Genomic DNA, 22,028 nt, shown 5'->3' with positions numbered 1-22,028 from the left:
TCTGAAGGAATCTGAGAGACAAAACTTATATCACTTTGAGGGAACGTATATGTCAACTTCCTGTCAGAGTCATGTCAATGTATGTCGAAGGGTTTGGAGGATAGAGACATTTAAATTTTTAGAGATTATTCGAAAGTCAATTTTTAAAAGGCAAATATCTCCCGATCAATAGGAATCTGAGAGACAAAACTTATGTCACTTTGAGGGAACGTATATGTCAACTTCATGTCATAGTCACGTCAATGTATGTCGAAGGGTTTGGAGGATAGAGACATTTAAATTTCTAGAGATTATTCGAAAGTCATTTTTTAAAAGGCAAATATCTCCCGATCTGTAGGAATCTGAGAGACAAAACTTATGTCACTTTGAGGGAACGTATATGTAAATGTCCTGTCAGAGTCACGTCAATGTATGTCCAAGGGTTTGGAGGATAGAGAAATTTTAATTTTACGAGATTATTGGAAAGTTAATTTTTAAAAGGCAAATATCTCCCGATCTGTTGGAATGTGAGAGACAAAACTTATGTCACTTTGAGGGAACGTTTATGTCAACTTCATGTCAGAATGTCGTCAATGTATGTCCAAGGGTTTGGACGATAGAGACATTTTAATTTTTCAAGATTATTTGAAAGTCAATTTTTAAAAGGCAAATATCTCCCGATCTGTAGGCATCTGAGAGACAAACCTTATGTCACTTTGAGGGAACACATATGTCAACTTCATGTCAGAGTCTCGTCAATGTATGTCCAAGGGTTTGGACGATAGAGACATTTAATTTTTTAGAGATTATTTGAAAGTCAATTTTTAAAAGGCAAATATCTCCCGATCTATAGGAATCTGAGAGACAAAGCTTATGTCACTTTGAGGGAACGCATATGTAAACGTCCTGTCAGAGTCACGTCAATGTATGTCCAAGGGTTTGGAGGATAGAGACATTTTAATTTTACGAGATTATTTGAAAGTCAATTATTAAAGGGCAAATATCTCCCGATCTGAATTAATCTGAGAGACAAAAGTTATGTCACTTTGAGGGAACGTATATGTCAACTTCATGTCAGAATCTCGTCAATGTATGTCCAAGGGTTTGGACGATAGAGACATTTTAATTTTTCGAGATTATTCGAAAGTCAATTTTTAAAAGGCAAATATCTCCTGATCTGTAGGCATCTGAGAGACAAACCTTATGTCACATTGAGGGAACGCATATGTCAACTTCATGTCAGAGTCACGTCAATGTATGTCCAAAGGTTTGGAGGATAGAGACATTTAAATTTTTAGAGATTATTCGAAAGTCAATTTTTGAAAAGGCAAATATCTCCCGATCTGTATTAATCTGAGAGACAAAACTTATGTCACTTTGAGGGAACGGATATGTCAACTTCATGTCATAGTCACGTCAATGTATGTCGAAGGGTTTAGAGGATAGAGACATTTAAATTTTTAGAGATTATTTGAAAGTCAATTATTAAAAGGCAAATATCTCCCGATCTGAAGGAATCTGAGAGACAAAACTTATGTCACTTTGAGGGAACGTATATGTCAACTTCCTGTCAGAGTCATGTCAATGTATGTCGAAGGGTTTGGAGGATAGAGACATTTAAATTTTTAGAGATTATTCGAAAGTCAATTATTAAAAGGCAAATATCTCCCGATCTGTAGGAATCTGAGAGACAGAACTATTGTCACTTTAAGGGAACATATATGTCAACTTCCTGTCAGAGTCACGTCAATGTACGAGGGTCGCTCATTAAGTAATGCCCCACATTTTTTTCCTCAGAACATATTTATTCAAGATGGCTCAAATTTAGTGACAATATAAATCAATGTTTCCTTTACACATACTATTTTTCCACATAGTCCCCATCAACTTGTACGGTTTTACGCCAGCGTGGAACAAGTGCATGCATGCCTTGCCGGTACCAGCTCTTGTCCTGTGCACGTAGCCAGGTCCTCACTGCTTGAATCACGCTCTCGTCATCTTCAAATCTTGTTCCGCGGATAGCATCTTTAAGTGGCCCAAAGAGATGGAAGTCGGAGGGTGCCAGATCTGGACTGTAGGGTGGATGGGGTAGCACCGTCCAACCCAATTTGGTGATTTCTTCCCGTGTTCTCAGACTTGTGTGAGGGCGTGCATTGTCGTGCAGGAGCAAAATTTCTGCTGGATGCTTGTGAGGCCGAACTCGTCGAAAACGCTTCTTGAGGGTTTTCAGGGTCCTGATGTACGCGTCTGAATTGATGGTCGCACCTCTTGGCATCACATCCACAAGAATGACCCCATCACTGTCCCAAAAGACAGTCATCATGACTTTTCCGGCGGAGGGAGTTGTCTTGAATTTCTTCTTTCTCGGTGATTGAGGATGATGCCACTCCATTGACTGCCTTTTTGTCTCTGGCTCAAAGTGGTGTATCCAGGTTTCGTCACCTGTAATGATCCGGGACAGAAAGACCTCTCCCTCAGCATCAAAACGCTCCAACAATTCAGAAGAAATCGTTTTCCTTTGAATCCTGTGGTCTGCTGTGAGACTTCGTGGAACCCATCTTGCGCACACCTTCGAATATGCGAGAGCCTGGATAATTGCAATCACACTTCCATTGCTGACTGAAAGCTGTTGGGCCAATTGTCGAGTTGTGATGCGCCGATCCTCACGAATAATGGCATCCGCGCGGTTCAACATGTCTGGAGTGGTGGCTGTGGCAGGACGCCCAGAGCGCGGCAGATCACGGAGCTCGGTTTCTTCACTTCCTGAAGCTTTAACTCTCTTAGCCCAGCGACCAACGGTGCTCCTATCGACTGCACAGCTTCCATACACAGCACACAAACGTTTATGAATGTTCACCACCGTTTCTTTTTCAGCAACAAGGAATTCAATTACAGCTCGTTGCTTGTAACGAGAGTCGTTCACAGACGCCATTTTAACAGTTCACTACAGCTTCGCTATCGGTTGGAATCATTTGAAACTCCGTACACGAACGCGGGAAACATCAAATCTCAAGCATGTAAAAGTACACTTTTCTATCTTCATTATTGACTGAGAAAAAAAAATGTGGGGCATTACTTAATGAGCGACCCTCGTATGTCCAAGGGTTTGGAGGATAGAGACATTTAAATTTTTAGAGATTATTCGAAAGTCAATTTTTAAAAGGCAAATATCTCCCGATCTGTAGGAATGTGAGAGACAAAACTTATGTCACTTTGAGGGAACGCATATGTCAACTTCATGTCAGAGTCTCGTCATTGTATGTCCAAGGGTTTGGAGGATAGAGACATTTAAATTTTTAGAGATTATTCAAATGTCAATTTTTGAAAAGGCAAATATCTCCCGATCAATCGGAATCTAAGAGACAAAACTTATGTCCCTTTGAGGGAACGTATATGTCAACTTCATGTCAGAATCTCGTCAATGTATGCCAAAGGGTTTGGACGATAGCGACATTTAAATTTTTAGAGATTATTCGAAAGTCAATTATTATAAGGCAAATATCTCCCGATCTGTAGGAATCTGAGAGACAAAACTTATGTCACTTTGAGGGAACGCATATGTAAACGTCCTGTCATAGTCACGTCAATGTATGTAAAAGGGTTTGGAGGATAGAGAATTTTAATTTTACGAGATTATTCGAAACTCAATTATTAAAAGGCAAATATCTCCCGATCTGAAGGAATCTGAGAGACAAAACTTATGTCACATTGAGGGAACGCATATGTCAACTTCATGTCAGAGTCACGTCAATGTATGTCCAAGGGTTTGGAGGATAGAGACATTTAAATTTATAGAGATTATTCGAAAGTCAATTTTTGAAATGGCAAATATCTCCCGATCTGTATTAATCTGAGAGACAAAACTTATGTCACTTTGAGGGAACGTATATATCAACTTCATGTCATAGTCACGTCAATGTATGTCGAAGGGTTTGGAGGATAGAGACATTTAAATTTTTAGAGATTATTTGAAAGTCAATTTTTAAAAGGCAAATATCTCCCGATCTCTAGGAATCTGAGAGACAAAACTTATGTCACTTTGAGGGAATGTATATGTCAACTTCCTGTCAGAGTCATGTCAATGTATGTCGAAGGGTTTGGAGGATAGAGACATTTAAATTTTTAGAGATTATTCGAAAGTCAATTTTTAAAAGGCAAATATCTCCCGATCTGTAGGAATCTGAGAGACAAAACTTATGTCACTTTGAGGGAACGTACATGCCAACTTCCTTTCAGAGTCACGTCAATGTATGTCTAAGAGTTTGGAGGATAGAGACATTTAAATTTTTAGAGATTATTCGAAAGTCAATTTTTAAAAGGCAAATATCTCCCGATCTGTATTAATCTGAGAGACAAATCTTATGTCACTTAGAGGGAACGTATATGTCAACTTCATGTCAGAATCTCGTCAATGTATGTCCAAGGGTTTGGACGATAGAGACATTTTAATTTTTCGAGATTATTCTAAAGTCAATTTTTAAAAGGCAAATATCTCCCGATTTGTAGGAATCTAAGAGACAAACCTTATGTCACTTTGAGGGACCGCATATGTCAACTTCATGTCAGAGTCTCGTCAATGTATGTCCAAGGGTTTGGAAGTTAGAGACATTTTAATTTTTCGAGATTATTTGAAAGTCATTTATTAAAAGGCAAATATCTCCCGATCTGTAGGCATCTGAGAGACAAACCTTATGTCACTTTGATGGAACGCATATGTCAACTTCATGTCAGAGTCTCGTCAATGTATGTCCAAGTGTTTGGAGGATAGACACATTTTAATTTTTCGAGATTATTCGAAAGTGAATTATTAAAAGGCAAATACCTCCCGATCTGTAGGAATCTGAGAGACAAAACTAATGTCACTCTAAGGGAAGATGTATGTCAACGTCCTGTCAGAGTCACGTCAATGTATGTCCAAGGGTTTGGAGGATAGAGACATTTAAATTTTCAGAGATTATTCGAAACTCAATTTTTGAAAAGGCAAATATCTCCCGATCAATAGGAATCTAAGAGACAAAACTTATGTCACTTTGAGGGAACGTATATGTCAACTTCATGTCAGAATCTCGTCAATGTGTGTCCAAGGGTTTGGACGATAGCGACATTTTAATTTTTCGAGATTATTCGAAAGTCAATTTGTAAAAAGGCAAATATCTCCCGATCTGTAGGCATCTGAGAGACAAACCTTATGTCACTTTGAGGGAACGCACATGTCAACTTCATGTCAGAGTCTCGTCAAGGTATGTCCAAGGGTTTGGAGAATAAAGACATTTTAATTATTCGAGATTATTCGAAAGTCAATTTTTGAAAAGGCAAATATCTCCCGATCAATAGGAATCTGAGAGACAAAACTTATGTCACTTTGAGGGAACGTATATGTCAACTTCATGTCATAGTCACGTCAATGAATGTCGAAGGGTTTGGAGGATAGAGACATTTAAATTTTTAGAGATTATTCGAAAGTCAATTTTTAAAAGGCAAATATCTCCCGATCTGTTGGAATGTGAGAGACAAAACTTATGTCACTTTGAGGGAACGTTTATGTTAACTTCATGTCAGAATCTCGGCAATGTATGTCGAAGGGTTTGGAGGATAGAGACATTTAAATTTTTAGAGATTATTCGAAAGTCAATTTTTAGAAGGCAAATATCTCCCGATCTGTAGGAATCTGAGAGACAAAACTTATGTCACTTTGAGGGAACGTATATGTAAATGTCCTGTCAGAGTCACGTCAATGTATGTCCAAGGGTTTGGAGGATAGAGAAATTTTAATTTTACGAGATTATTGGAAAGTCAATTTTTAAAAGGCAAATATCTCCCGATCTGTTGGAATGTGAGAGACAAACTTATGTCACTTTGAGGGAACGTTTATGTCAACTTCATGTCAGAGTCTCGTCAGTGTATGTCCAAGGGTTTGGAGGATAGAGACATTTAAATTTTTAGAGATTATTTGAAAGTCAATTTTTAAAAGGCAAATATCTCCCGATCTATAGGAATCTGAGAGACAAAGCTTATGTCACTTTGAGGGAACGCATATGTAAACGTCCTGTCAGAGTCACGTCAATGTATGTCCAAGGGTTTGGAGGATAGAGACATTTAAATTTTACGAGATTATTCGAAAGTCAATTATTAAAAGGCAAATATCTCCCGATCTGAAGGAATCTGAGAGACAAAAGTTATGTCACTTTGAGGGAACGTATATGTCAACTTCATGTCAGAATCTAGTCAATGTATGTCCAAGGGTTTGGACGATAGAGACATTTTAATTTTTCGAGATTATCCGAAAGTCAATTTTTAAAAGGCAAATATCTCCTGATCTGTAGGCATCTGAGAGACAAACCTTATGTCACATTGAGGGAACGCATATGTGAACTTCATGTCAGGGTCACGTCAATGTATGTCCAAGGGTTTGGAGGATAGAGACATTTAAATTTTTAGAGATTATTCGAAAGTCAATTTTTGAAAAGGCAAATATCTCCCGATCTGTATTAATCTGAGAGACAAAACTTATGTCACTTTGAGGGAACGTATATGTCAACTTCATGTCATAGTCACGTCAATGTATGTCGAATGGTTTCGAGGATAGAGATATTTAAATTTTTAGAGATTATTTGAAAGTCAATTTTTAAAAGGCAAATATCTCCCGATCTGTAGGAATCTGAGAGACAAAACTTATGTCACTTTGAGGGAACGTACATGTCAACTTCCTGTCAGAGTTATGTCAATGTATGTCGAAGGGTTTGGAGGATAGAGACATTTAAATTTTTAGAGATTATTCGAAAGTCAATTATTAAAAGGCAAATATCTCCCGATCTGTAGGAATCTGAGAGACAGAACTATTGTCACTTTAAGGGAACATGTATGTCAACTTCCTGTCAGAGTCACGTCAATGTATGTCCAAGGGTTTGGAGGATAGAGACATTTAAATTTTTAGAGATTATTCGAAAGTCAATTCTTAAAAGGCAAATATCTCCCGATCTGTAGGAATGTGAGAGACAAAACTTATGTCACTTTGAGGGAACGTATATGTTAACTTCATGTCTGAATCTCGTCAATGTATGTCCAAGGGTTTGGACGATAGAGACATTTAAAATTTTCGAGATTATTTGAAAGTCAATTTTTAAAAGGCAAATATCTCCCGATCTGTAGGCATCTGAGAGACAAACCTTATGTCACTTTGAGGGAACGCATATGTGAACTTCATGTCAGAGTCTCGTCAATGTATGTCCAAGGGTTTGGAGGATAGAGACATTTAAATTTTTAGAGATTATTCGAAAGTCAATTTTTAAAAGGCAAATATCTCCCGATCTGTAGGCATCTGAGAGACAAACCTAATGTCACTTTGAGGGAACGCATATGTCAACTTCATGTCAGAGTCTCGTCAATGTATGTCCAAGGGTTTGGAGGATAGAGATATTTAAATTTTTAGAGATTATTCAAATGTCAATTTTTGAAATGGCAAATATCTCCCGATCAATCGGAATCTAAGAGACAAAACTTATGTCACTTTGAGGGAACGTATATGCCAACTTCGTGTCAGAATCTCGTTAATGTATGCCAAAGGGTTTGGACGATAGCGACATTTAAATTTTTAGAGATTATTCGAAAGTCAATTTTTATAAGGCAAATATCTCCCGATCTGTAGGAATCTGAGAGACAAAACTTATGTCACTTTGAGGGAACGCATATGTAAACGTCCTGTCAGAGTCACGTTAATGTATGTCCAAGGGTTTGGAGGATAGAGACATTTCAATTTTTCGAGATTATTCGAGAGTCAATTTTTAAAAGGCAAATATCTCCCGAAATGTAGGCATCTGAGAGACAAACCCTATGTCACTTTGAGGGAACGCATATGTCAACTTCATGTCAGAGTCTCGTCAATGTATGTCCAAGGGTTTGGACGATAGAGACATTTTAATTTTTCGAGATTATTCGAAAGTCAATTTTTAAAAGGCAAATATCTCCCGATCTGTAGGCATCTGAGAGACAAACCTTATGTCACATTGAGGGAACGCATATGTCAACTTCATGTCAGAGTCACGTCAATGTATGTCCAAGGGTTTGGAGGATAGAGACATTTAAATTTTTAGAGATTAATCGAAAGTCAATTTTTGAAAAGGCAAATATCTCCCGATCTGTATTAATCTGAGAGACAAAAATTATGTCACTTTGAGGGAAAGTATATGTCAACTTCATGTCATAGTCACGTCAATGTATGTCGAAGGGTTTGGAGGATATAGACATTTAAATTTTTAGAGATTATTTGAAAGTCAATTTTTAAAAGGCAAATATCTCCCGATCTGTAGGAATCTGAGAGTCAAAACTTATGTCACTTTGAGGGAACGTATGTGTCAACTTCCTGTCAGAGTCATGTCAATGTATGTCGAAGGGTTTGGAGGATAGAGACATTTAAATTTTTAGAGATTATTCGAAAGTCAATTTTTAAAAGGCAAATATCTCCCGATCTGTAGGAATCTGAGAGACAAAACTTATGTCACTTTGAGGGAACGTATATGTCAACTTCATGTCAGAATCTCGTCAATGTATGTCCAAGGGTTTGGACGATAGAGACATTTTAATTTTTCGAGATTATTCGAAAGTCAATTTTTAAAAGGCAAATATCTCCCGATTTGTAGGAATCTAAGAGACAAACCTTATGTCACTTTGAGGGACCGCATATGTCAACTTCATGTCAGAGTCTCGTCAATGTATGTCCAAGGGTTTGGAAGTTAGAGACATTTTAATTTTTCGAGATTATTTGAAAGTCAATTATTAAAAGGCAAATATCTGCCGATCTGTAGGCATCTGAGAGACAAACCTTATGTCACTTTGATGGATCGCATATGTCAACTTCATGTCACAGTCTCGTCAATGTATGTCCAAGTGTTTGGAGGATAGACACATTTTAATTTTTCGAGATTATTCGAAAGTGAATTATTAAAAGGCAAATATCTCCCGATCTGTAGGAATCTGAGAGACAAAACTAATGTCACTTTAAGGGAACATGTATGTCAACTTCCTGTCAGAGTACCGTCTATGTATGTCCAAGGGTTTGGAGGATAGAGACATTTAAATTTTTAGAGATTATTCGAAAGTCAATTTTTGAAAAGGCAAATATCTCCCGATCAATAGGAATCTAAGAGACAAAACTTATGTCACTTTGAGGGAACGTATATGTCAACTTCATGTCAGAATCTCGTCAATGTGTGTCCAAGGGTTTGGACGATAGAGACATTTTAATTTCTCGAGATTATTCGAAAGTCAATTTTTAAAAGGCAAATATCTCCCGATCTGTAGGCATCTGAGAGACAAACCTTATGTCACTTTGAGGGAACGCACATGTCAACTTCATGTCAGAGTCTCGTCAAGGTATGTCCAAGGGTTTGGAGAATAAAGACATTTTAATTTTTCGAGATTATTCAAAAGTCAATTCTTGAAAAGGCAAATATCTCCCGATCAATAGGAATCTGAGAGACAAAACTTATGTCACTTTGAGGGAACGTATATGTCAACTTCATGTCATAGTCACGTCAATGTATGTCGAAGGGTTTGGAGGATAGAGACATTTAAATTTTTAGAGATTATTCGAAAGTCAATTATTAAAAGGCAAATATCTCCCGATCTGTAGGCATCTGAGAGACAAACCTTAGGTCACTTTGAGGGAACGCTTATGTCAACTTCATGTCAGAGTCTCGTCAATGTATGTAGAAGGGTTTAGAGGATAGAGACATTTAAATTTTGCGAGATTATTCGAAAGTCAATTTTTAAAAGGCAAATATCTCCCGATCTGTAGGAATCAGAGAAACAAACCTTATGTCACTTTGAGGGTCCGCATATGTCATCTTCATGTCAGAGTCTCGTCAATGTATGTCTAAGGGTTTGGAGGATAGAGACATTTAAATTTTTAGAGATTATTCGAAAGTCAATTTTTAAAAGGCAAATATCTCCCGATCTGTAGGAATCTGAGAGACAAAACTTATGTCACTTTGAGGGAACGTATATGTAAATGTCCTGTCAGAGTCACGTCAATGCATGTCGAAGGGTTTGGAGGATAGAGAAATTTTAATTTTACGAGATTATTGGAAAGTCAATTATTAAAAGGCAAATATCTCCCGATCTGTAGGAATGTGAGAGACAAAACTTATGTCACTTTGAGGGAACGTTTATGTTAACTTCATGTCAGTATCTCGTCAATGTATGTCCAAGGGTTTGGACGATAGAGACATTTTAATTTTTCGAGATTATTTAAAAGTCAATTATTAAAAGGCAAATATCTCCCGATCTGTAGGCATCTGAGAGGCAAACCTTATGTCACTTTGAGGGAACGCATATGTCAACTTCATGTCAGAGTCTCGTCAATGTATGTCCAAGGGTTTGGAGTATAGAGACATTTAAATTTTTAGAGATTATTCGAAAGTCAATTATTAAAAGGCAAATATCTTCCGATCTGTAGGAATCTGAGAGACAAAACTTATGTCACTTAGAGGGAACGTACATGTCAACTTCATGTCAGAATCTCGTCAATGAATGTCCAAGGGTTTGGACGATAGAGACATTTTAATTTTTCGAGATTATTCGTAAGTCAATTTTTAAAGGCAAATATCTCCCGATCTGTAGGCATCTGAGAGACAAATCTTATGTCACTTTGAGGGAACGCATATGTCAACTTCATGTCAGAGTCTCGTCAATGTATGTCCAAGGGTTTGGAGGATAGACACATTTTAATTTCTCGAGATTATTCGAAAGTGAATTATTAAAAGGCAAATATCTCCCGATCTGTAGGAATCTGAAAGACAAAACTAATGTCACTTTAAGAGAACATGTATGTCAACTTCCTGTCAGAGTCACGTCAATGTATGTCCAAGGGTTTGGAGGATAGAGACATTTAAATTTTTAGAGATTATTGGAAAGTCAATTTTTAAAAGGCAAATATCTCCCGATCTGTTGGAATGTGAGAGACAAAACTTATGTCACTTTGAGGGACCGCATATGTCAACTTCATGTCAGAGTCTCGTCAATGTATGTCTAAGGGTTTGGACGATAGAGACATTTTAATTTCTCGAGATTAATCGAGAGTCAATTTTTAAAAGGCAAATATCTCCCGATCTGTAGGCATCTGAGAGACAAACCTTATGTCACTTTGAGGTAACGTATATGTAAATGTCCTGTCAGAGTCACGTCAATGTATGTCCAAGGGTTTGGAGGATAGAGAAATTTTAATTTTACGAGATTATTGGAAAGTCAATTTTTAAAAGGCAAATATCTCCCGATCTGTTGGAATGTGAGAGACAAAACTTATGTCACTTTGAGGGACCGCATATGTCAACTTCATGTCAGAGTCTCGTCAATGTATGTCCAAGGGTTTGGAGGATAGACATATTTTAATTTTTCGAGATTATTCGAAAGTGAATTATTAAAAGGCAAATATCTCCCGATCTGTAGGAATCTGAGAGACAAAACTAATGTCACTTTAAGGGAACGTATATGTCAAATTCCTGTCAGAGTCACGTCAATATATGTCCAAGGGTTTGGAGGCTAGAGACATTTAAATCTTTAGAGATTATTCGAAAGTCAATTATTAAAAGGCAAATATCTCCCGATCTGTAGGAATCTGAGAGGCAAAACTTATGTCACATTGAGGGAACGTATATGTCAACGTCATGTCAGAATCTCGTCAATGTATGTCTAAGGGTTTGGACGATAGAGACATTTCAATTTTTCGAGATTATTCGAGAGTCAATTTTTAAAAGGCAAATATCTCCCGAAATGTAGGCATCTGAGAGACAAACCCTATGTCACTTTGAGGGAACGCATATGTCAACTTCGTGTCATAGTCACGTCAATGTATATCGAAGGGTTTGGAGGATAGAGATATTTAAATTTTTAGAGATTATTCGAAAGTCAATTTTTAAAAAGCAAATATCTCCCGATCTGTTGGAGTCTGAGAGACAAAACTTATATCACTATGAGGGAACGTATATGTCAACTTCCTGTCTGAGTCACGTCATTGTATGTCCAAGGGTTTGGACGATAGAGACATTTTAATTTTTCGAGATTATTCGAAAGTCAATTTTTAAAAGGCAAATATCTCCCGATCTGTAGGCATCTGAGAGACAAACCTTATGTCACTTTGAGGGAACGCATATGTCAACTTCATGTCGGAGTGTCGTCAATGTATGTCCAAGGGTTTGGAGGATAGAGACATTTAAATTTTTCGAGATTATTCGAAAGTCAATATTTGAAAAGGCAAATATCTCCCGATCTGTATTAATCTGAGAGACAAAACTTATGTCACTTTGAGGGACCGTATATGTCAACTTCATGTCATAGTCACGTCAATGTATATCGAAGGGTTTGGAGGATAGAGATATTTAAATTTTTAGAGATTATTCGAAAGTCAATTTTTAAAAAGCAAATATCTCCCGATCTGTTGGAGTCTGAGAGACAAAACTTATATCACTATGAGGGAACGTATATGTCAACTTCCTGTCTGAGTCACGTCATTGTATGTCCAAGGGTTTGGACGATAGAGACATTTTAATTTTTCGAGATTATTCGAAAGTCAATTTTTAAAAGGCAAATATCTCCCGATCTGTAGGCATCTGAGAGACAAACCTTATGTCACTTTGAGGGAACGCATATGTCAACTTCATGTCGGAGTGTCGTCAATGTATGTCCAAGGGTTTGGAGGATAGAGACATTTAAATTTTTCGAGATTATTCGAAAGTCAATATTTGAAAAGGCAAATATCTCCCGATCTGTATTAATCTGAGAGACAAAACATATGTCACTTTGAGGGAACGTATATGTCAACTTCATGTCATACTCACGTCAATGTATGTCCAAGGGTTTGGAGGATAGAGACATTTAAATTTTTCGAGATTATTTGAAAGTCACTTTTTAAAAGGCAAATATCTCCCGATCTGTAGGCATCTGAGAGACTACCTTATGTCACTTTGAGGTAACGCATATGTCAACTTCATGTCAGAGTGTCGTCAATGTAAGTCCAAGGGTTTGGACGATAGAGACATTTAAATTTTTAGAGATTATTCGAAAGTCAATTTTTAAAAGGCAAATTTCTCCCGATCTGTATTAATCTGAGAGACAAAACTTAAGTCACTTTGAGGGAACGTAAATGTAAACGTCCTGTCAGAGTCACTTCAATGTATGTCCAAGGGTTTGGAGGATAGAGACATTTTAATTTTTCGAGATTATTCGAAAGTGAATTATTAAAAGGCAAATATCTCCCGATCTGTAGGAATCTGAAAGACAAAACTAATGTCACTTTAAGAGAACATGTATGTCAACTTCCTGTCAGAGTCACGTCAATGTATGTCCAAGGGTTTGGAGGATAGAGACATTTAAATTTTTAGAGATTATTCGAAAGTGAATTATTAAAAGGCAAATATCTCCCGATCTGTAGGCATCTGAGAGACAAAACATATGTCACTTTGAGGGAACGTATATGTCAACTTCCTGTCAGAGTTTCGTCAATGTATGTCGAAGGGTTTGGAGGATAGAGACATTTAAATTTTTAGAGATTATTCGAAAGTCAATTTTTAAAAGGCAAATATCTCCCGATCTGTAGGAATCTGAGAGACAAAACTTATGTCACTTTGAGGGAACGTATATGTCAACTTCCTGTCAGAGTCACGTCAATGTATGTCCAAGGGTTTGGAGGATAGAGAGATTTAAATTTTTAGAGATTATTCGAAAGTCAATTTTTAAAAGGCAAATATCTCCCGATCTGTAGGAATCTGAGAGACAACACTTATGTCACTTATAGGGAACGTATATGTCAACTTCATGTCAGAATCTCGTCAATGTATGTCTAAGGGTTTGGACGATAGAGACATTTAAATTTTTAGAGATTATTCGAAAATCAATTTTTAAAAGGCAAATATCTCCCGATCTGTAGGAATCTGAGAGACAACACTTATGTCACTTTGAGGGAACGTATATGTAAATGTCCTGTCAGAGTCACGTCAATGTATGTCTAAGGGTTTGGAGGATAGAGATATTTTAATTTTACGAGATTATTGGAAAGTCAATTTTTAAAAGGCAAATATCTCCCGATCTGTTGGAATGTGAGAGACAAAACTTATGTCACTTTGAGGGAACGTTTATGTTAACTTCATGTCAGAATCTCGTCAATGTATGTCCAAGGGTTTGGACGATAGAGACATTTTAATTTTTCGAGATTATTTAAAAGTCAATTATTAAAAGGCAAATATCTCCCGATCTGTAGGCATCTGAGAGGCAAACCTTATGTCACTTTGAGGGAACGCATATGTCAACTTCATGTCAGAGTCTCGTCAATGTATGTCCAAGGGTTTGGAGTATAGAGACATTTAAATTTTTAGAGATTATTCGAAAGTCAATTATTTAAAGGCAAATATCTTCCGATCTGTAGGAATCTGAGAGACAAAACTTATGTCACTTAGAGGGAACGTACATGTCAACTTCATGTCAGAATCTCGTCAATGTATGTCCAAGGGTTTGGACGATAGAGACATTTTAATTTTTCGAAATTATTCGTAAGTCAATTTTTAAAGACAAATATCTCCCGATCTGTAGGCATCTGAGAGACAAATCTTATGTCACTTGGAGGGAACGCATATGTCAACTTCATGTCAGAGTCTCGTCAATGTATGTCCAAGGGTTTGGAGGATAGACACATTTTAATTTTTCGAGATTATTCGAAAGTGAATTATTAAAAGGCAAATATCTCCCGATCTGTAGGAATCTGAAAGACAAAACTAATGTCACTTTAAGAGAACATGTATGTCAACTTCCTGTCAGAGTCACGTCAATGTATGTCCAAGGGTTTGGAGGATAGAGACATTTTAATTTCTCGAGATTAACCGAGAGTCAATTTTTAAAAGGCAAATATCTCCCGATCTGTAGGCATCTGAGAGACAAACCTTATGTCACTTTGAGGTAACGTATATGTAAATGTCCTGTCAGAGTCACGTCAATGTATGTCCAAGGGTTTGGAGGATAGAGAAATTTTAATTTTACGAGATTATTGGAAAGTCAATTTTTAAAAGGCAAATATCACCCGATCTGTTGGAATGTGAGAGACAAAACTTATGTCACTTTGAGTGACCGCATATGTCAACTTCATGTCAGAGTCTCGTCAATGTATGTCCAAGGGTTTGGAGGATAGACATATTTTAATTTTTCGAGATTATTCGAAAGTGAATTATTAAAAGGCAAATATCTCCCGATCTGTAGGAATCTGAGAGACAAAACTAATGTCACTTTAAGGGAACGTATATGTCAAATTCCTGTCAGAGTCACGTCAATATATGTCCAAGGGTTTGGAGGATAGAGACATTTAAATTTTTAGAGATTATTCTAAAGTCAATTATTAAAAGGCAAATATCTCCCGATCTGTAGGAATCTGAGAGGTAAAACTTATGTCACTTTGAGGGAACGTATATGTCAACGTCATGTCAGAATCTCGTCAATGTATGTCTAAGGGTTTGGACGATAGAGACATTTCAATTTTTCGAGATTATTCGAGAGTCAATTTTTAAAAGGCAAATATCTCCCGAAATGTAGGCATCTGAGAGACAAACCCTATGTCAATTTGAGGGAACGCATGTGTCAACTTCATGTCAGAGTCTCGTCAATGTATGTCCAAGGGTTTGGAGGGTAGAGACATTTTAATTTTTCGAGATTATTCGAAAGTCAATTTTTGAAAAGGCAAATATCTCCCGATCTGTATTAATCTGAGAGACAAAACTTATGTCACTTTGAGGGACCGTATATGTCAACTTCATGTCATAGTCACGTCAATGTATATCGAAGGGTTTGGAGGATAGAGATATTTAAATTTTTAGAGATTATTCGAAAGTCAATTTTTAAAAAGCAAATATCTCCCGATCTGTTGGAGTCTGAGAGACAAAACTTATGTCAGTATGAGGAAACGTATATGTCAACTTCCTGTCTGAGTCACGTCAATGTATGTCCAAGGGTTTGGACGATAGAGACATTTTAAATTTTCGAGATTATTCGAAAGTCAATTTTTAAAAGGCAAATATCTCCCGATCTGTAGGCATCTGAGAGACAAACCTTATGTCACTTTGAGGGAACGCATATGTCAACTTCATGTCGGAGTCTCGTCAATGTATGTCCAAGGGTTTGGAGGATAGAGACATTTAAATTTTTCGAGATTATTCGAAAGTCAATACTTGAAAAGGCAAATATCTCCCGATCTGTATTAATCTGAGAGACAAAACTTATGTCACTTTGAGGGAACGTATATGTCAACTTCATGTCATACTCACGTCAATGTATGTCCAAGGGTTTGGAGGATAGAGACATTTAAATTTTTCGAGATTATTTGAAAGTCACTTTTTAAAAGGCAAATATCTCCCGATCTGTAGGCATCTGAGAGACAAACCTTATGTCACTTTGAGGTAACGCATATGTCAACTTCATGTCAGAGTGTCGTCAATGTAAGTCCAAGGGTTTGGACGATAGAGACATTTAAATTTTTAGAGATTATTCGAAAGTCAATTTTTAAAAGGCAAATTTCTCCCGATCTGTATTAATCTGAGAGACAAAACTTAAGTCACTTTGAGGAAACGTAAATGTAAACGTCCTGTCAGAGTCACGTCAATGTATGTCCAAGGGTTTGGAGGATAGAGACATTTTAATTTTACGAGATTATTCGAAAGTCAATTTTTAAAAGGCAAATATCTCCCGATCTGTATTAATCTGAGAGACAAACCTTTTGTCACTTTGAGGGAACGTATATGTCAATTTCATGTCAGAATCTCGTCAATGTATGTTCAAGGGTTTGGTCGATAGAGACATTTTAATTTTTCGAGATTATTCGAAAGTCAATTTTTAAAAGGCAAATATCTCCCGATCTGTAGGCATCTGAGAGACAAAACATATGTCACTTTGAGGGAACGTATATGTCAACTTCCTGTCAGAGTTTCGTCAATGTATGTAGAAGGGTTTGGAGGATAGAGACATTTAAATTTTTAGAGATTATTCGAAAGTCAATTTTTAAAAGGCAAATATCTCCCGATCTGTAGGAATCTGAGAGACAAAACTTATGTCACTTTGAGGGAACGTATATGTCAACTTCCTGTCAGAGTCACGTCAATGTATGTATAAGGGTTTGGAGGATAGAGAAATTTAAATTTTTAGAGATTATTCGAAAGTCAATTTTTAAAAGGCAAATATCTCCCGATCTGTAGGAATCTGAGAGACAAAACTTATGTCACTTATATGGAACGTATATGTCAACTTCATGTCAGAATCTCGTCAATGTATGCCCAAGGGTTTGGACGATAGAGACATTTTAATTTTTCGAAATTATTCGAAAGTCAATTTTTAAAAGGCAAATATCTCCCGATCTGTAGGCATCTGAGAGACAAACCTTATGTCACTTTGAGGGAACGCATATGTCAACTTCATGTCAGAGTCTCGTCAATGTATGTCCAAGTGTTTGGAGAATAGACACATTTTAATTTTTCGAGATTATTCGAAAGTGAATTAGTAAAAGGCAAATATCTCCCGATCTGTAGGAATCTGAGAGACAAAACTAATGTCACTTTAAAGGAACATGTATGTCAACTTCCTGTCAGAATCACGTCAATGTATGTCCAAGGGTTTGGAGGATAGAGACATTTAAATTTTTAGAGATTATTCGAAAGTCAATTTTTGAAAAGGCAAATATCTCCCGATCAATAGCAATCTAAGAGACAAAACTTATGTCACTTTGAGGGAACGTATATGTCAACTTCATGTCAGAATCTCGTCAATGTGTGTCCAAGGGTTTGGACGATAGAGACATTTTAATTTTTCGAGATTATTCGAAAGTCAATTTTTAAAAGGCAAATATCTCCCGATCTGTATTAATCTGAGAGACTGAACTTATGTCACTTTGAGGGAACGTATATGTCAACTTCATGTCATAGTTACGTCAATGTATGTCGAAGGGTTTGGAGGATAGAGACATTTAAATTTTTCGAGATTATTCGAAAGTCAATTTTTAAAAGGCAAATATCTCCCGATCTGTAGGAATCTGAGAAACAAACCTTATGTCACTTTGAGGGACCCCATATGTCATCTTCATGTCAGAGTCTCGTCAATGTATGTCCAAGGGTTTGGAAGATAGAGACATTTTAATTTTTCGAGATTATTTGAAAGTCAATTTTTAAAAGGCAAATATCTCCCGATCTGTAGGCATCTGAGAGACAAACCTTATGTCACTTTGAGGGAACGCATATGTCAACTTCATGTCAGAGTCTCGTCAATGTATGTCCAAGGGTTTGGAGGATAGAGACATTTAAATTTTTAGAGATTATTCGAAAGTCAAATTTTTAAAGGCAAATATCTCCCGATCTGTAGGAATCTGAGAGACAAATCTTATGTCACTTTGAGGGAACGTATCTGTAAATGTCCTGTCAGAGTCATGTCAATGTATGTCCAAGGGTTTGGAGGATAGAGAAATTTTAATTTTACGTGATTATTGGAAAGTCAATTATTAAAAGGCAAATATCTCCCGATCTGTTGGAATGTGAGAGACAAAACTTATGTCACTTTGAGGGAACGTTTATGTTAACGTCATGTCAGAATCTCGTCAATGTATGTCCAAGGGTTTGGACGACAGAGACATTTAAATTTTTAGAGATTATTCGAAAGTCAATTTTTAAAAGGCAAATATCTCCCGATCTGTAGGAATCTGAGAGACAAACCTTATGTCACTTAGAGGCAACGTATATGTCAACTTCATGTCAGAATCTCGTCAATGTATGTCCAAGGGTTTGGACGATAGAGACATTTTAATTTTTCGAGATTATTCGAAAGTCAATTTTTGTAAAGGCAAATATCTCCCGATCTGTAGGCAACTAAGAGACAAACCTTATGTCACTTTGAGGGAACGCATTTGTCAACTTCATGTCAGAGTCTCGTCAATGTATGTCCAAGGGTTTGGAGGATAGAGACATTTAAATTTTTCCAGATTATTCGAAAGTCAATTTTTAAAAGGCAAATATCTCCAGATCTGTTGGAATCTGAGAAACAAACCTTATGTCACTTTGAGGGACCGCATATGTCATCTTCATGTCAGAGTCTCGTCAATGTATGTCGAAGGGTTTGGAAGATAGAGACATTTTAATTTTTCGAGATTATTTGAAAGTCAATTTTTAAAAGGCAAATATCTCCCGATCTGTAGGCATCTGAGAGACAAACCTTATGTCACTTTGAGGGAACGCATATGTCAACTTCATGTCAGAGTCTCGTCAATGTATGTCCAAGGGTTTGGAGGATAGAGACATTTAAATATTTAGAGATTATTCGAAAGTCAATTATTAAAAGGCAAATATCTTCCGATCTGTAGGAATCTGAGAGACAAAACTTATGTCACTTAGAGGGAACGTACATGTCAACTTCATGTCAGAATCTCGTCAATGTATGTCCAAGGGTTTGGACGATAGAGACATTTTAATTTTTCGAGATTATTCGTAAGTCAATTTTTAAAGGCAAATATCTCCCGATCTGTAGGCATCTGAGAGACAAATCTTATGTCACTTTGAGGGAACGCATATGTCAACTTCATGTCAGAGTCTCGTCAATGTATGTCCAAGGGTTTGGAGGATAGACACATTTTAATTTTTCGAGATTATTCGAAAGTGAATTATTAAAAGGCAAATATCTCCCGATCTGTAGGAATCTGAAAGACAAAACTAATGTCACTTTAAGAGAACATGTATGTCAACTTCCTGTCAGAGTCACGTCAATGTATGTCCAAGGGTTTGGAGGATAGAGACATTTAAATTGTTAGAGATTATTCGAAAGTGAATTATTAAAAGGCAAATATCTCCCGATCTGTAGGAATCTGAGAGACAAAACGTATGTCACTTTGAGGGAACGTATATGTCAACGTCATGTCAGAATCTCGTCAATGGATGTCTAAGGGTTTGGACGATAGAGACATTTTAATTTCTCGAGATTAATCGAGAGTCAATTTTTAAAAGGCAAATATCTCCCGATCTGTAGGCATCTGAGAGACAAACCTTATGTCACTTTGAGGGAACGCATATGTCAACTTCATGTCAGAGTCTCGTCAATGTATGTCCAAGGGTTTGGACGATAGAGACATTTTAATTTTTAGAGATTATTTGAAAGTCAATTTTTAAAAGGCAAATATCTCCCGATCTGTAGGCATCTGAGAGACAAACCTTATGTCACTTTGAGGTAACGTATATGTAAATGTCCTGTCAGAGTCACGTCAATGTATGTCCAAGGGTTTGGAGGATAGAGAAATTTTAATTTTACGAGATTATTCGAAAGTCAATTTTTAAAAGGCAAATATCTCCCGATCTGTTGGAATGTGAGAGACAAAACTTATGTCACTTTGAGGGACCGCATATGTCAACTTCATGTCAGAGTCTCGTCAATGTATGTCCAAGGGTTTGGAGGATAGACATATTTTAATTTTTCTAGATTATTCGAAAGTGAATTATTAAAAGGCAAATATCTCCCGATCTGTAGGAATCTGAGAGACAAAACTAATGTCACTTTAAGGGAACGTATATGTCAAATTCCTGTCAGAGTCACGTCAATATATGTCCAAGGGTTTGGAGGATAGAGACATTTAAATTTTTAGAGATTATTCGAAAGTCAATTATTAAAAGGCAAATATCTCCCGATCTGTAGGAATCTGAGAGACAAACCTTATGTCACTTTGAGGGAACGCATATGTCAACTTCATGTCAGAGTCACGTCAATGTATGTCTAAGGGTTTGGAGGATAGAGATATTTTAATTTTACGAGATTATTGGAAAGTCAATTTTTAAAAGGCAAATATCTCCCGATCTGTTGGAATGTGAGAGACAAAACTTATGTCACTTTGAGGGAACGTTTATGTTAACTTCATGTCAGAATCTCGTCAATGTATGTCCAAGGGTTTGGACGATAGAGACATTTTAATTTTTCGAGATTATTTCAAAGTCAATTATTAAAAGGCAAATATCTCCCGATCTGTAGGCATCTGAGAGGCAAACCTTATGTCACTTTGAGGGAACGCATATGTCAACTTCATGTCAGAGTCTCGTCAATGTATGTCCAAGGGTTTGGAGTATAGAGACATTTAAATTTTTAGAGATTATTCGAAAGTCAATTATTAAAAGGCAAATATCTTCCGATCTGTAGGAATCTGAGAGACAAAACTTATGTCACTTAGAGGGAACGTACATGTCAACGTCATGTCAGAATCTCGTCAATGTATGTCCAAGGGTTTCGACGATAGAGACATTTTAATTTTTCGAAATTATTCGTAAGTCAATTTTTAAAGACAAATATCTCCCGATCTGTAGGCATCTGAGAGACAAATCTTATGTCACTTTGAGGGAACGCATATGTCAACTTCATGTCAGAGTCTCGTCAATGTATGTCCAAGGGTTTGGAGGATAGACACATTTTAATTTTTCGAGATTATTCGAAAGTGAATTATTAAAAGGCAAATATCTCCCGATCTGTAGGAATCTGAAAGACAAAACTAATGTCACTTTAAGAGAACATGTATGTCAACTTCCTGTCAGAGTCACGTCAATGTATGTCCAAGGGTTTGGAGGATAGAGACATTTTAATTTCTCGAGATTAACCGAGTGTCAATTTTTAAAAGGCAAATATCTCCCGATCTGTAGGCATCTGAGAGACAAACCTTATGTCACTTTGAGGTAACGTATATGTAAATGTCCTGTCAGAGTCATGTCAATGTATGTCCAAGGGTTTGGAGGATAGAGAAATTTTAATTTTACGAGATTATTGGAAAGTCAATTTTTAAAAGGCAAATATCACCCGATCTGTTGGAATGTGAGAGACAAAACTTATGTCACTTTGAGGGACCGCATATGTCAACTTCATGTCAGAGTCTCGTCAATGTATGTCCAAGGGTTTGGAGGATAGACATATTTTAATTTTTCGAGATTATTCGAAAGTGAATTATTAAAAGGCAAATATCTCCCGATCTGTAGGAATCTGAGAGACAAAACTAATGTCACTTTAAGGGAACGTATATG

The 22,028-nt window shown here is 36.8% G+C and overlaps 1 protein-coding gene across 1 annotated transcript in view; it reads right to left on the bottom strand.

Moving 5' to 3' along the window:
- Window positions 1-22,028, bottom strand: part of LOC147874683 (uncharacterized) — a 440,325-nt gene that overhangs the window by 149,145 nt on the left and 269,152 nt on the right. The window lies entirely within an intron of this gene.

This window comes from Zootermopsis nevadensis, unplaced genomic scaffold (assembly GCF_977971745.1).
Source record: "Zootermopsis nevadensis isolate Lab colony 2312 unplaced genomic scaffold, Znev_1.0 Znev_ptg000007l, whole genome shotgun sequence".
NCBI lineage: Eukaryota > Metazoa > Arthropoda > Insecta > Blattodea > Termopsidae > Zootermopsis > Zootermopsis nevadensis.
The sequence above is the reverse complement of the archived record's forward strand: the minus strand, read 5'-3'. Positions and strand labels throughout refer to the sequence as shown.